Source organism: Apteryx mantelli, chromosome 5, assembly GCF_036417845.1.
Source record: "Apteryx mantelli isolate bAptMan1 chromosome 5, bAptMan1.hap1, whole genome shotgun sequence".
NCBI lineage: Eukaryota > Metazoa > Chordata > Aves > Apterygiformes > Apterygidae > Apteryx > Apteryx mantelli.
The window spans coordinates 68,730,219-68,747,037 of NC_089982.1; the positions used below are offsets into that span (position 1 = coordinate 68,730,219).

Below are 16,819 nucleotides of genomic sequence, written 5' to 3' on the forward strand. Positions count from 1 at the left end.
ATAATAAAAATAAATTATCCCATGTACAAGGAGACTGTGTCATTTTTATATTGTACTGCATTCACAACCTTTACAACCTGCCAGTGTAGCAGTATTCTTCAACTATTCTTTTTTCAATAGCAATATGAGATTATTAATGTTAATATATCTAAATAGAACCTGCAAATAACAGAGCTTTTGTCAAAGTGTCTAGGTTCCTCCTTTTCATTAGCAGCATCTCCTAGGGGATGTAGCACAGCCCCAGGTTCTGTTCTCAACTGCCTGTCATGTCACCGACACCCATGAAGATGGATTTTTTTGTGCTTCAGCTTTCTGTTCTATAGAAGAGAGAGAACAACAAGACCTCACTTTCAAACCTCTTTGTGTGCTAAAGATGAGAAGTGTGGTATAAGAGATTAATATTCACTAATTATTTTAATTGCTATTGCTGTTGGGAACTGAATCCTTCCACTTATTTTTCTTTCTCTTTAAAGCTTTCAATGTAATTTTAAAGATATGCAGAAAATATCTATCAAGTTAATGTCATAGCTGGTAAGATTTGTTGTTGTTATTGTTATCCCCCTCCTCATGCCCCCCAGATAATCCTGGTATTGAACTGGAGGAATGAAACTCGGCTTTACTCTCTTCCAAAACCATTAGCAGCGCCCTTTAGTTCCACCTCCTTCTGTTGCATCAGTGCCACCTACTGCTTATGCTCAGAACCATCTAGTGGGCAGTGAATACAGAAAATTCCTTCTGGTAACTTTATGTATATATTCAAGTTTCATTATCTTCAGTACATCTTGAGGACATGCTGCTTCAGTGCTGTCCTGGAGAAAGATGATGTCCGGAAGCAGAGCTGTTCTCATTAGCTCAGTGTAATGAAGAATATTAAATATTCTAAGCTAAAAAAACTGTGAACCTTTAGGATAATGTGCTGTTAACATACTCCATAATTTTATTTATCTAGTATAATACTAAATCAGTGGGGACAAGGACTACATCGAGTACATATTAATCAATGTTGGTATAACCTGCCTTTGCAGTTCTACTGCAACAGGCCACAGCACTATCACACAATGAACTGTCAGAAATCTGAAGCACTGAAGACCATAGTCGTTTAGTCAAAGAGCCTTTAAAATAATACAAATCATAAAATGAACTAAACACCCAAAGAAATATTTTCTAACATGAGAAATAGAGGGACTTTTGTCATCCAACTTTTTTTTTTTAATTATTTTTATGTTTTAACTGTCTGAAGTACCTGAGCGTTAGCTCGTATTAGCTGTTAGGAGTTAACATCCTGAATTAGGGAAACCACTGGCAAGGAATGGGCATTGGTATGTTCTGTCTGTTCCAGTTACTGCCAGTGGGTTCCAATAAGCTGTATTTCAGCACTTACACCAAGATTGGGATAACATCAATGAGATTCAGTGCACCAGACTGAGTCATAGTACCTGTTAGTGTTCTTGAGCTTGTGTAACTGTATAATTTGTACTGCCTTTTAAAATGTTGACAAAGACATTAAAGTCATATGGACAGGTGCCCCTTTTAGTATCAATAGAAATCTATTACTTTTGTACTTCATGCTTTAAATCTACAAATATTCAAAAAATATAATTAAAGTATAAAGTGCAATATATCACCAGAAGAGGGTTTTTTTGTTTTTTTGAAGAACTCTTCATATATTTTGGTTTATATTTCATTTTCACTTGAAAAAGGAAAAACAACTTTTGAGAGAATAGGTTGAACAGACTATGAAAAAGCATTTGTTTCAAAATGCAGGACAATGGCAACACTTGTTCATTTTTATTAATAGTCCCTGGAAAGCGAGCCTAGTCTTCAGGTGGCATAAATCTGAATGATTTTGATCCCAGAAATCTTCTGGTGACTTTCTTTACCTTCATGAGTGCTGCAAATGTTTCCTCTCTGAATGGTCTGTGTCTTGATGCTATCTTCCTCAACTGTGTGTTGCTCTCAGCTCATTCGTATAATATTGTTTATTGCCTTTACCGAGTGGTAATGTTAGAGTGAGTATGCTTCCAGTGTTATATTGAATGATGCTGTTATGTTCTATCTAAATTACTTAACAAAAATTTGCCATGCTGAAATCATACAATCATCCTGCATTTTCTCTTTTCCTTCTTACAAGCTCATTATTTCTTTTTTTCAATTTTTGCATTTTCTATCTCCTTGTCTTCCTTTTCCTCTCTGTCATTTGTTACTGACTGCCTGATTTGCTCTCCCCATATATTAACAGTACAACTGCAAACCTAAAGCTAGTATTTCCTAATTTGTGTTTAATACTGAAACAGCATTGCCTCAATCAATCCATTGGATCTAACATCATTATGATATTTTGTATGCAAGATTAAAACAGACAAGAATAAAGGTTCTTTTTTCCTATCAGTGATCTTAGTGATTATGAGCAGAAACACTGTTCTCTGCACTCAGAATAGCATTCAACACAACAGCTTGCTACATACAAAAGCAGCATCCTGAATAGCAGGTGGCAGTCAGGAGCAAAACTAATCTGCAGTTGCAGTACTTTACTATCAGAATTTACAAACTGGAAGTGGCATAATATTATGACACAGTTGTATTGCAAATACCCTGGCGGAGATTGAGACGTACAGATTAAGATATAAAACCACACTTTAGTTTTGCTTACTTTGCTTTATTAATTTGAAATAAATGAGACCAGGATGAACCTTCTTACAATTTTGTAACTTCGTTAAGGAGATTCCGGCTTCCAAGCAAAGAGAAAGCCTTACTTTCTTCTGCTTCGTATAGCAACATTTTCATCTGAAGAATGATTTTCAGGCTCTGTTACTGGTGTCTCCTCTTTTTAGAGCTATGGACACAAACCAAAGCAGTGACAAATAAGAGCTCCACTTTTGAGAAACTAACAGTTTTTTGTCTGCCTTTTTAGACAGATTAATTCTTTTTTTTTGTTGCAAAGACACCTTAATAAAGAAAAAAAGCCCTTAAGATTTTGGGAGGGTCAATATTTTTCTTTACTGGCAAATGGTAAATTCTAAAGTCAGAGTTTATTCAAAAGAAAAATGGCATCACTTTCTGTTTGAGTTGTGGGGATAACCTTCTTTATAAAGATAGATCTTGACGTTCACTGATGGCTTTAAGGGTTTCAGCCTGCACTGCTTATTTCATCTGCACTGCCTTGGTGTGGCCTTTCTGGCACGCACAAGTCAAATTACAGTTTAATCCAGCATCCTGAGTACAAAAAGCAGATTTTATCCTATCGAGATATCTTGTTTGAGAGCTACATTTATTTTACATCCTCTTGAAATGGACAGCTTTCCTTGTAGGAGGTCTTGACTAGTTTTTAGCACTGTGACAAGGCTCATTACTTGGTAGGCATTTGAGTGGGCTTTTATGACCACAGCAATTTTAGTTTTCAGTGAGGATGAGTTCCTTCCCTTCCACCTCAGCCGTGCAATTTTCCTAAAGTGACACCAGGATGAGTCTGCGTCCATAACAAGATTAAGTGCAGGCTGCCCAGAACACAGGAAATTGTCCTTCCATCAATCTTCCTAACTTCATCATATTTCAAAGAGAAAATGTGTCATAACGCACATATTTACCAACCAGTTCCGGCAGCCAAATGCTCTACTTGTACTGATCATTTAGTATGAAAAGGCGATTCCGTATTCTTCTGTACAGAAGTGGCTAAGACATTGTGTTTTAGACATGTGCCATACAGCAGAAATTCATGTTCTAAAATGAGAGGTTGCTCCTTCAAACTTGTGGCAATTCTAGTGATTGGTCACTTTTAGAAAAGTATTGTTCAAAATGTAAGATATGTCTAAGCATTGGGCCCATTTTACAAATAGCTGTTATTCTGATAATTTAAAAAAAAACAAACACTGAAACATCTTTCACCTATCTATTGATATAAATTACTGATAAGAGCAACAGTGATTACTAGGCAGGATCTTGGGCAAAAGGCTATTTTTTATTTTTGTTCTGGGTTGGTTGGTTGGATAGCAGAAGGGAATAAGGCAATTATCTAATAATGTGAAAACAAAAAACCCAAACAACTTTACTCTCTTACATGAACTCTCTCCCTATTTGTATCTATGCAAATTTGTTGATTTATGTGTGTTGTCACAATTATATGACTAGAGTTTAATTAACTGATTAAATAAGTCTTAGATTTGCGGGCTTGGTGGACTGGTTGTCTGGAGCAGAAATCAGAATTGACTCAACTTAGAAGCAGGAGGTTTTACCTTTAATCTTGTTTGTTTTTCTTTAAGACTCCTCTGTACTGTAGCTATGTGAAAATGAGTATTAGCTATATAAAGTGAGCGACGTACTTCACCAATACTTACAGAGTAATTCTAGAATGGTGAGCACCACCTGCCTTTTCTGAAATAAAAATAGGATCACCAAAAATGATAACATTGTGTGCTCATCCTTAGTTTGAGCTAATCCTCCAGAGATTTCCACAGCTGAACTACTAGTATTTGGTTTTTTGCTTCACTTTTGTCATATTTTTCTTTTCCTTTCCTTCGCTCTAGTTTTGTAAGGAAGCATAACCGGCTTGTCTTAGCAATGGATTGAAACGAAGCACAAGCAGAACTGTCATGCGTCTGGTCAGTTTGGTTTGTCCTCAGTTGTGCAGAATGCAAAACCAGAGTGTGGGTTATTTATTTATTTATTTATTTATTTATTTTTCTGGTAGCAGAAAAAGGCTTTAACTGGATCAGTCATGATCTGCTAACAGGTGAAAATACACTGGTTGGGGGGGGGGGGAGTGGAAAGAAGAAGCTGCTGATCAGCCAGCAATACAAAGATTTTGCTTCCATGGACTTCAAAAGCAGATTGGTACAGGCTGTTCATTTTAAATTGTTTTGCAGGTGGAGAGGGGGGAAATTAAAGAGTTTTAGCAGATGCAAAAAGTCTCTGTTCTATAGTGTACTCCAGGCACAACTAAAGCTACTACAGCTGCAAGGCAGAGGCTGCTCTGAGTTCTAGAACAAAATGTAAATAACAGATAAAAGATGGCAGACTGATGAAAGTGCCATAATATTTTATGGACCTAAGTTCTTGAGACTTTTCAGTGCAATAACAATATAAATCTTGTTTGGCATTTATTCTGCGATTGGGTAGCATTCCAAACATTAAAAATGTGTTAACTTCTGTCTGTCACAGTGTGTGCAAATTGATTGCCAGTGATGCTCAACAGGTATTTTGTGTTCCTCTTATACAGATAGTTGTTGGTTAATATGGCTTAGATCTCTGTTCTCAGAGACAGGCCTTCATGGCATATTTCCGTGCAAATTAACTGTTACTTTTAAGTAGAATATCTTTTCCTTAACTCTTCTATTAAATTTATCAGTAGTCCTTGTGGAATTTTTGATGCTGTAGAAGATGCATTATTTTTATGTTTTTTAATGAAACAATAAAAAATAAAGGTGGATGAGCACTTGAAAGGTCACTTATTCCAGTGTTTCTCATCCTACTTTCTCTGCCCCTTGCTGTTACTTTCATTGCACCTCCCACCATTCCTGAAGCCACTCATGGTCCATCCTGCTGCCTCGTTCCTCACCTGTATCTTCTCTTTGGGCTTGCTGCTGTCCTCCTCTGTTGAGCTCTTCCCAGAAGTGCTGTTGTCTCCCTTTCTGCCCACTTTTAGGTCACTGCTCTCTACTTCTGCCCTTCTTCTCTTTCATTTGCTAGGCTCAGCCTGGATCTTTGCTGCTGCCTCCTTGCTCCCTGCTTTAGGATGCCAGCACCTTTTTGCTCTTTCTTACTGCTACATCTGGCATCTGCAGTGTGGTAAAGAGAGTATTTTGCTTTGCCGCCACAGAAGCTTTCACTCTCCTTTTGGTTTGTGTCGCTGCTAAAACAGGCCACCCTGCAGCAAACGTGTGCTCAGCCACTCAGGGTTTCCTCTCTGCTGAAGCTCTCTGTGCCCTTTGCCCCATCTCCCCACTAGCACTTTTTAGCCATCATCATTGCCTTTTTGTTGTCTTGTTGGACTTTTCCATTCTTTTCACGATTCTTTATACTGTTTGCTCTTCTTTCCGCTGGTTTGCAGTTCTAAGAGTTCAGGAGCAGCAGAGAACTCGTTTGTTGAATGTGTGCCAAGACAGCCTAGTCAGATGAGGGAACAGGAGAAAATCATTGACAGAAGTTTTAAAAATGCATTCATTTTCATAGGAGCAACTAAATAAATGAATAACATCAAGCAGAATTCATCTCTTGTACAGGAAGATTCCCCAGATCATTATATATTGTCACTGTATGAAAATCTGTTCAGGGTAAAATTTGCTGCTAGTTCTTCACTAGCTTTTTTCCTCTGATCTTGGTATATGCATTGTAGTTAACCTACCAGTGTCTGAGTTTCCTCAGGTGCATTTAATGATATATTTATGTATAAGAGCAGTTTCTGTTTAAAGACTGACATTTTGTATGTGTTAAAATTCAAGCACTCGCATAGAAATGTTTAAAACTTATTGGTTCATAGAGAAGGCCTTTCCAAATACTCCTGTATGTATTGGGATTGGGATGGGAAGAAATTACTGCATTTGCTCAATCCATTTAACTACTTTTGAGTTTTTCTCCATTTAGCCTAAAAGAGTTTTTTGGTTCTTAAGTCATCAATACTGTTGAGAAGCTTCTTTGGTGCTCAGAAATTCCCATACACTGCTAAATGGGAGCTTCAATTCAACTGATAAGGCAGCAAGTATTGCTTAACCTTTTCTGCAGTTGGAAGCAATTAAAAATCAAACAGCCTTGTAGCAAGGAAGGAGCAAGACAGCCATTGTGTTCTCTTTGCTTGAGACTCAGAGCAGGTATCATACATTTGTTTTGGTATGCTAGAAAGTGTAATTCATTAGGAAGAAGAATGCACTTTAATTCATCAACAGAATTTACCAGTTGACTAAACACTGTGTGATATAAACATAACTTCTCCCTACAGCCAGAATCCAACTAGGAAACTTGAAGGAATATCATTCAGAGGTATTAGTTCTATAAACATGTCCTGTATACATAAACTAAGAAGTGTAAATAAGAATTTATCATAAAGCACAATAAAAATACAAAGCCACACTAAATGGTGATGTTTGCTATGCCTGTATGTGGGCTCTGTATCTTGTTGAATCCCACACAGCAGGGAGTGCTCTCACTGCTTGGGTAATACTTTTCTTCATCTATATGTGGTAGGATGGCAAGTCTTGACTTTGTCTTGCAAAATCTGTGGGCTGGCCATGTCAGTTAAAAACTGTTCAGGATTTGTTTCCGTGCTTGCCTGGTCTCACATCACCAGATTTGGGCTCTTGTCCTCTTTCAGAGCCTGCGTGGGATTACTGATTGGGGAGCATCTGCAGCCGTGGGAGGAGCACTCTTGTCCGCAAAGCGTCTTGAGGACAAAGGCTGGGGCGCCGCCTTTTGTGTGTGTGTGTGTGTCTGTCTGTCTGTCTGTGTCAGTGTGTGTGTGAAATTATTTTTCTTCTGGCTTAACAATTTGCGAAAGCTCATGCAGTATCAGACAGGCACCAAAGCCAGTGCAAGAGAAGGGAGAACTTGCTAGGGACTGTGGGACGGGGTAACAAGCTGTCAGACCTGCTCAGGCTGCCGGGGAACAGCAGCCTAATTATTCTCCAGTGTATCACAGAGCTGCCTCAGTGAAAGGCAATGTGCGTTACTGTCACTAGTAACAAAGATTTCCAAGAATAAGTTTGGAAATAAACGTTACCAAAACAAACAGTTGCAGTGAGGGAATGGGCTGAAATCTGGGCACAGTCTTAGGGTACCTCAACTGGAATGTAAATTTCTAAAAACTAAGGACATCCATAGGGGTCTAATACTGGGGGGGAAGGGAGGGTTTAGGTTTTATTTGCTTTTGAGTAATAAACGAGACAAAACGTTGTTTAATATTATTTCGGTGAGACAATCATATGAATGAAATACTAAGTCTGTGGCTGGCAATCTCATCATTTGATCCTGCTCATGACTAATTGAGTTCCACCTAAAAACTAGTTAGTACGTTATTTCTATACAACTGTGTTGCCTACTGGGAGTGAGTTCAGAGAAGAGCAGCATTATTGGGAAGCTAGGGAGATTACTGCTGAGAAGATGAGAGAAACTAAAATGCATAGCCTGGTCCACAGATGATTAATGGGGGAAATGGTGCCTGAGGTGTTTGAGATATTAACAGCATCAAACAAATTCTGGGCCTTAAAAATGGCTCTACAATCACCTCTTTGCCAGCTCTGAACCATGCTTTAAAGCTGTTGGTTTAACGTAAAGGAGGATATGCAGGTGTCCCCTTTATGGGATAGGGGTATGGCCTGTTGCATGTCAATAAGCATGTGAAGATGAACTTCTCACAACCCTGTAAACCTGCTGTGCATAATGCAGTGTCCGCTCCTCTGCGCCGTAACCACGGCAGGTATCGAGTCTGTGATGAACCCTGCAAAGCCAGGACAGAAGGAAAGAGCTGATCCCTGCAGTGGTATTTAACACAACCCAAAGTGGTGTGCTTCCTCAGGGGAGAGCGCAGGCCCTTCCCGTCACCTCGGTGAGAACAAGACACTGTAAGTTCATCTCCTCCTGCAAGGGCTGAAAGAGTGCTAGATCAGCAAAACTGCTGCAACAGATAAAGTCTCTCGTTTTATGTTGCAAGTATCCTCAAATATCACTGTAGCAATAAATTGCAATGGAGCTGTAAGTCGAGGTGCATTGCATTTAGTAACTGAGAAACTTCATCAAGTTATGCTGTATCTTCCAACCCCTTCCCAAATAGTGACTTTTTTTTTCCTCTCTCTTTTTTGAAAGAATTAGCATCCAGCTCACAAAACCTGTAATTTTCCTGAGGAGATAGGCCAAATATAGAGTCTGATGGTGCCCAGGACTGTATCATTAGTACGCTGCCTCCCTTACACTTTTTGTGGGAGAATTGGCAGTGAGCACTTTTAGAAGCCTCTGAGATTTGTAATAGAGAGAAACTTCTGAATGAAAAGAAATACAGTGCTCCTGCCCCATCCAGTGTGGGGATGGTAGCTACCTATATCACTGTATGCGTGTGCATTTCCCTTTGATACCTCTCCCACCATTTCTCTGCATTAAACCCACTCACTACTATGTAGGGCCCCAGAGACTTAAAAAACAAACAAACCCAAACAATCCTCCAAAAAACAGCTGCCTTTAGCAGCTAGAAGCAAGAAGAGGTCTGGCCCTGAAAGAGTTGTTAAGTGTGCTTTGAATTAGATTTAACCCTAAAATTATTGCCCATAAAGATAAATCATATGCAGCTTGTCCTCATATTATACCCTATGTAAAACTAGATCACCTGAAAATGGTTCTACTCAAGAAAGGAAGTTTTAAGTTGTCATTGGAAGGGATATAAATGATGTTTTGTCAGCGATAGGTAAAAAATAAACAATACCATGCTTCAGAAGCTGTTAATAAATCAGACAAACAATAGTTCATAAACAAATGCTATGGAGTAATTCTGAATATTGCATTATTGTGAATGGTTATCACATGTTGCAGGTCTGTAGTCAAATCAGCATAATTGTTAAATTTATTCTAAGTCTTATTATATATAACTAAGGGACAGAATCCTGACTGCAGGGTTTTTAGTCAGGTTTCTGGTATATGCTGCAGCTGTGTAATAAGGGTTAATTCATTCTAGCTCATCTTTATGGGACAGATATACTTGTCTTTTAACAAGCATATCAAATGTAGAAATATGTCAGCCACTTTAGACTCCATTTATAATACTTTCCTGTTGCTATGGAAAAATAACATGCTTCACCTTTTTAAAAGCCAAAATGAAAAATTTATTGTATGTTTATTGTGCATGTGTTATTTAAAATGAGAGAAAGACGGGTATATCACAAGAAGAGGGTTGCAGGGCAGCGACGTTCTTAAGATCATGTTTAATAATATTTTTTTTTCTTCAGTTTAGTTGCTAACCCTATACATTGAATCATAGGGAGCCAGCCACACTGGTTCTGAAATAAATCTGTTGCACAGGATACCTTCAGGATTTAAAAATAATAGATACTTGGTTCTGAAGCTGCGATGGCGAAAATTCCTTTCAATTACTAGAATGTTAGTTTTTACAACTAACATACATGGTTCATTTGTTTTCTCATTCATCATGGCAGTAAACACCTGTCTCTTCCTTTAGTAACTCATTTGAGGTCATCTCAGCTGCACAGTCCATAAAAATGTAGCTTTTTAGATTTATGGAGAAGCACCGATGAATATATTCATAATTTGCTGAACAGAAATGACTGAATATGGACTTGTGAATTCTTCTACTTCACCCCTTCATTTCTACCAGCTTGACCTGTAGGCCTCCCAACAGTTCCCCATTATATAAGTAAAATGGTTGATAATGATTTACAAAAATAGTAGTGAAAGAAGAAAATCAGCTGTTCAGACACCACTATTGCTGTGTTCTTTCTAAATGTGAAAAGACTGAAGAAGAGGGTCATGCAGAAAAAAGTTAAAATCCTGCTATAAGTAGGAAAAGCATGTCTTAAGTGCAGTGTGACCAAGTAGTTCATCAGAAGAAGATGGGTCAAGGATATTTACTCAGATAATACCTCGGGAGAAGAGATGAGAATTACAGATGTACAGGTGAATCATGCCCTGGGCTTCAACTATCTTAAAAATATTGCTTGCACTCTCATTCAGGTAGTTCAATGGCTAGAGAAGCAAGAACCATTTAATTTTAGAGCCAATCTACAGCAAGCTGTGGGGTAAATTTTCTTTCCCTGATTCTCTACTGGGCAGTTTAACCCAGTCTGAGCTTTATACTAACACAGCTATATTACACCTAATAAAGTAGTTCAGTTCTGTGGGCCTCAAATAGTTACATTACACTGTGGTTCTCCAGTGCAGACGTGCATTTATGCTCACAAACTTGATAGTGGCAATTTCTTCTACTGCAAGATCAAGTATGATTTAATATAAAAGGAAAAACAGGACTGTAGGCTGAAGACATAGTCATATAATTTAGAGATAATTTAATTTGCCAAGCAGGCCATTGGGCTTTTCAGTAAAACAAATCAGAATTTGATTACTTACTATTACTAAATGTAATTTAACATTGTTTAGGAAAGAGATAGCCTCTCTCTAATCCTTTGCTAAAGCTTTGAAAATGAAAATGTTTCTGTTACTCCCATGGCTGCTCAGTTTAATTTACAATTCACTTGCACACTAACTATTTTAAGCATAATTGTATAACGTGCTATACCAATTAATTTTATAGAAGAAATGAAACCACCTGTAATTGTTATGTCACTGGAGGGTTTTGATCATGGTTGTCTTGAGGGATTCTCTTCAGCTCTTGTTTTCAGAGCAGTAATGGCAGCGGTCCTTCGATTTAGATCAAAGCAAGAACAAAAGCTTCTAGGAGCAAGTGCGAGTCAGAAGATGAAAACAAAGAAAAAATACTAGTAAAATCCCATACCGTAGCCTAGAATCAGACTAGCAGAATGAGGAAATCAACTTTAGACAGTTATAGCTGCAATAATATTTCAGTGTAATTTACTTCAAGGTATGAGACTAAGCCTTAAAAAACTTGCATATCTTATTTTCTCCCTTGACCACAAACCAGTGGAATCTTATCTTGCCTGTACAGGTGTCCAGATTTTTTTCTTTCTCAGCCTGTATCCACTTACAGTCATTAAAGATCTAGGGCACTTAGTGTAAATATTAGAGATGATATATTGAGTTTGACAAATTTTACCTTAGGTAATTACACTCTAATTTGCTATTCTACTTAGAGAAAGTTTTCCCACAATTTTGTTGGATAAGTTGTTTAGTAGTGTAATTATTGTGCTCTTTAGTGGCTGCAGCACTGTTGAGATGAACAAAGTCATCCCATATATTAGTCTCTTGTTTTTCTAAGCACTTTTTGAAGATTACACGATATTCTGTGATTAGCTGTTACAGACCATGCAGGAGGTGTTGCTTTCAAAAACATGAATTCTTTCACTCTGAATAATTCTTGAAAGGATTTGCATGAATTAAGTTAATTGCTTCTCCAGGTTCCCAAAATGTTTTCTACTGGGCAAAGTTTTCTTCTGCAGATCTAAAATATAAACTTTTCTGTGTAGAAGACTGTAGATTGTTGCCTGTGAACAGATTTCTTGCTGGCTGGCTAATAGGAGGATTAAGCTCATTATGAGCCACAGAACTTTCCTAATAAACTCGGATCTGGTATCAGCAATAAGTGGAAGATTCTGAGTTCAGCTGACCTGTGCATAGGTGCCTTGTCTGTGTTGATCTGACAGCTACTTTCTCTTCTGGCTGACTGACGTGTCCCTCTGGAAAAGAGAGTGCAGAAAGAAGGGCAGCTAATTAATACGTCCAAATTTTGTTGCTATTTCTAACTCATCAGCAGTTTCCCTTTTCAGCTACGTTTGGGGAAAAAAATTCAAGTAGGTTCTGATGAACTATTACTGCTAGCCAATTAAGAGTTTTTTTTCCCTTAAATTAGCTGTAACGCTGGGCAGATTTCATCATTTAGGAAAACATAATTCAAGCTAATTAATGAGTAATACATCCTCACCTTGAAAACTGCGTTCAGTTTTGGTCAGCCCCATTTTAAAATAGACAACAGCAAATGCAGAATGTGTGCGCAGAAGAGCAATGGAAATGATCACAGGTGTGAAGAGATTTTTCTCTGAGGAAAGCCTGTTTTACATGCAGATGTTAAAATATACTAGAAAAACACTTAATATACATAAAATACTTAAATGTATTGGAATCAATTAGGCATTCCTATTTCTCCATTCTCATGTACAAAGTCCAGAAGAAATTGAAAAGGGAAGACTTTATAAATTACAATGTAAACTCCTTGTAAGCACTAAGATAAGAATTGTTATAAATAACAAATTTACAGTGTTAATTCCTTGTGAGCACTAAAGTAAAAATTGTTATTAATAGTAATAAACTTAAAGCCATTAAAAGAAAATACAAACTCCCTAATTTTGCTATGTTAATTACAGTGGCAGGTTGTAGTTAAAAGGTAGAAGTTTACTAGAATTAAAATAGATTACCAGTGTATATGAAAGATATAATAATATATGAAAGATAATACCAGATAATTTTGAAAGAACTGTGTAATGACATAAAATTATAGGGAAATTTTATACCCTAATACACTAATCACAGAATTATTAGTTAGCTATTTTTAGAATTTCAAAACAGTTTATTCCTTAATTACTCAATTCATAGCATCCTACATGTTATTCTCAAGCATTTGGTACTTCTTGTTATGTATTAAATTAGGGGGAATATTGTTTGTTCTGAAATGGCAGATTTTATTTGCTATTAGTCAGTTCTGACATTATTAAAATTCTGTTCCTGTATCTAAGATTTATAAGTAATATTTGAGTATTTGTTTCTGTTTCCAAGAAGTAGGGAAAAATTTCTGCAAAGTGTAGGTATTCTACAAGCACTCAGCAATCAGATTTAGAAATTACTTTGTACATAATACTCTGTCATATTTAATGTTCATTGTCTTTTTATGTTCGTTGTATTCCATATATAAATCATTCTATTTAAAATGGTTAGAGTAGCCAGTAACTAATCAGGATTGCTCATGGAAAAACTTTATATATGGACCCTGAGATGGGATTGTTCTGGTAGAGCCTGCTAATCTGGCAGATCCACACAATCCTGTCCAGAACTCCCGGAAGATTTGTGCTTCAAGGGAGAAAACACCTCCTGCTCTGCACATAGGTTCCTCTTGGCTACCTGCCTAGGAGCGGAAAAAACACACTGCCTTTTATGATTACACAGCTAATCACAGGGGAAGAGGAGGTGGGGGAAGAAGGCCCATGACCATGATCATCTTCACTCCATCCTTTGAGGAACATGGCAAGGTTTGCCATGCATCCACAGAGGACTCAGCCTCATGCTCCAGCATGTGCTCTCCTTACTTTGTGAAGGGGCAGATCAGCCTAACACTATATTTGTGTGTGTGTGTTTATTGCTAATTTGGGAGTGCTCCGTACTGGAGTGGAGCTACTGACATGATTATGCTTTCCCATGGTGTAATGGCTCAGTAAACCCACAGTCTGATAGTGCCCAAATCCTGGGCAAACGAGAAAGGTTCTGCTTTGAATCTCCATTGTTGAGAAGAATTCAAGGTCACTGGAAGACACACTGGTTAGTTGTAATAGCTTCCTAATAATGCTAACACGTTTTTCCCCCCCATACCACCTGTTGAAAAGTGGCAAGAAAGTTTAGGCAAAAGCCTTATTAAGTCACCACCAGGATGTACTGCAATGTTCAAAATAAAAGCAGGAATTAAGGAAAAGGAAATGAGCTAGAACAGTGTATGGATTTTATAAGCTGTCAGTCCCTGGTTTTATCATTTCAGGTGAAGGATGATGTTTTCCTGAGGATCCTGGGAATGGTGTTGATGATAACTCCCTCTTCTTTGAACAGCTTTTTTAATTTGCTTATAGTGCCAACACAGGTACCTCATAAGGACATGTCACGGAAATTTTTTTTTTAAATATTGCTCAAAATAGGAAATGAGACATAGAAATTACACTAGGCTATGAATTTAGGAAGTCATCAGAATACAAGAAGGTGTCTTTTTATAAGTGAATCTTAAAATCTCCTTTTTCAAGATTGATTTTATTTTCAAATGCTTTGAGGCATGGATTTTTTTTAATTGAACTGCTTCCACTTCTTTAAATGACACTGTTGTTTGAATCTGTTGCGTGGTGTATTAAAGGAAGCATTTCATACACTGCTTCCTTTTTCTTTGTGTATAATTTAGTTTCTTATCCTTATTGCATTACTTTTCAGAGCTGAGACTTAGAGATTCACCAAGTATGTTTGTGGTTCCCCTAACTTAGAAAATATCAAATGCAAATGGAGCTATGATGAAAAACAATGAGAAAAGTCTACCCCTTTATTTTTAAAGGAGATATTCTTGGAAGTCAGTAATCAACTATATTAATTAAATTGAATGTTCTCAGATGACTTTTTTTCCTTAAATTCTTCTATCAACCACCTGCAGAACAGATGAAATTGGCCCCTAAAACTCTTTGGATTCATAATCTTTGGCCCTTTCATTTTTTTTTAGAAGGGATCCGTGTCTCTTTCCTTACATGAGGACAGAAAATAAAACACTCATTCTAGATGGTAATGCTTGCTGGGTGGCTTTCTGCTTATGGGTTGGCACATTCAGGGATCAAGTAGAAGGACCTCTGCTCCCAAGAGCATTTGGCTATGCTTCATCATTTGAAAGATGGAAGAGACAAATAAATAGGAATAAACCTAACGAGAAAATAGAAGTCAGAGATGAGAATGAGTTAAGACAAACATGTCAGAGCCTTAAAAGGGGAAGATGATATGGAATAACCAGAAATAGAAAAGAGGGAATAAAGTGTTACTTTTTTTAAAAAAAGAATAGAACTTAACATGAAAATATTTCGAATAATTATTTTACAATATAAAGTACAGGTAATGATGTACTTGGAAGGTGCAGATGTAGGATAGTGAATTTTGTCTGATTTAATTTTATTGTGTATTCCTCCTAGAAAACTTTTAGCTCTATAGGTTAATAGGGAAAGGAACCGACATTCAGTTTGAGAGCACATATAAATAACAGAACTCATGACATTCTAGTGTTAAATACCCGGAGGAGTAAAATCAGAGAATATTGGTGCTTATATATTGCCTAAATAAAACCTAGTATGAACTGAAGTACATGCATGATTTTTCAGTGAATAAAAATCTGCAGCTTCTATAGTATGGTCTATAGGGAAAAATCTATGACTCTCATTTGTAATTGCATCTCAATATAGATAGCCATCAAAGGAAAACTAAAAAAAGCTAATAGTAAATTGAATAGTGCATTTCCCCTCTTTTCCTGGTAGTCCTTAAACAGTAGAATGTTGATTTGTTTTTATCCTGATCTAACTTTTAATGGCCTTTGGACCAAAAATAAAAGTTTCTGTGCTTCTCAGAAAGTTAGTAAAAAGTGTCTGTAATGGAAAGAGCTAAATGACCTAAAATTAGTGGTCAGTACCAGACCTGGTTTATGAGATTGCTTTTAGTGTTAGATCTTACATTTTTCTTTAATAGTTAGTGTCTAAAATTAATTTTTCTGAGACTTCCCTTCCCTTTATTCTAGTGTCTTATATCCCAGTGGATAGGATTTAGGATTATTAGGATGGGCACAAGAATAAGCATTCAGGCCCAACCTGACAGTAATGCAGGTGCTTCATAAATATGTTTTAGAGCCTATTCTAGGATGTCCTCTTCCTGTTCACATTAGTAAACACAGGACAATTAATTTTATACAGGCTATCCAATAAATCAGCCGGGATCACAAGCCTCTCTTCTTTTTCCCCTGATGCATGATCTGGGCAAGATCTTCCCAGTAGTTGTTGAAAATGTCTAATGCCCATTCACATGAATCAGAGTTTGGGGGTTCAGCACTTCAGGTTCGTGTCCCTGGGCAGAAAAGTTCTCTTTCATTTCGCCGTCAATAATACGTTCTCCCTGGCTCCGGAGCGGGGGTTTGGGCAGTGGGTTTCCCATTGACAGCACTGTGTGTTGCTAGCTTGAGGCACAGATCCTGCTGATGTGTATTTCTCTAATTTCATTCTCATTTCCGCTCAAGAGTCTAATTAGATTCTGGCAATGCTTAAGAAAAGGAAGAGACAGTGTTTCTCTAAACATCGTTTTGTCTAATGCAGAGGGCAGTAGCTTTCTGTGATGCAGCATTTAGTGTATGTGAAAACAGATGTCTTTCGTAAACTGTCATTTGCCAAACTTAACAAAAATTGTGCTAAAATGAGCTTGGGAAGAGCTGTAAGGA

At 37.4% G+C, this 16,819-nt stretch overlaps 1 protein-coding gene across 6 annotated transcripts in view; it reads left to right on the forward strand.

Annotated features, from left to right (window-relative positions):
• The window catches only part of KCNIP4 (potassium voltage-gated channel interacting protein 4), a 466,196-nt gene that overhangs the window by 335,108 nt on the left and 114,269 nt on the right, over positions 1 to 16,819 (forward strand). The gene's annotated exons all lie outside the window — the stretch shown is intronic.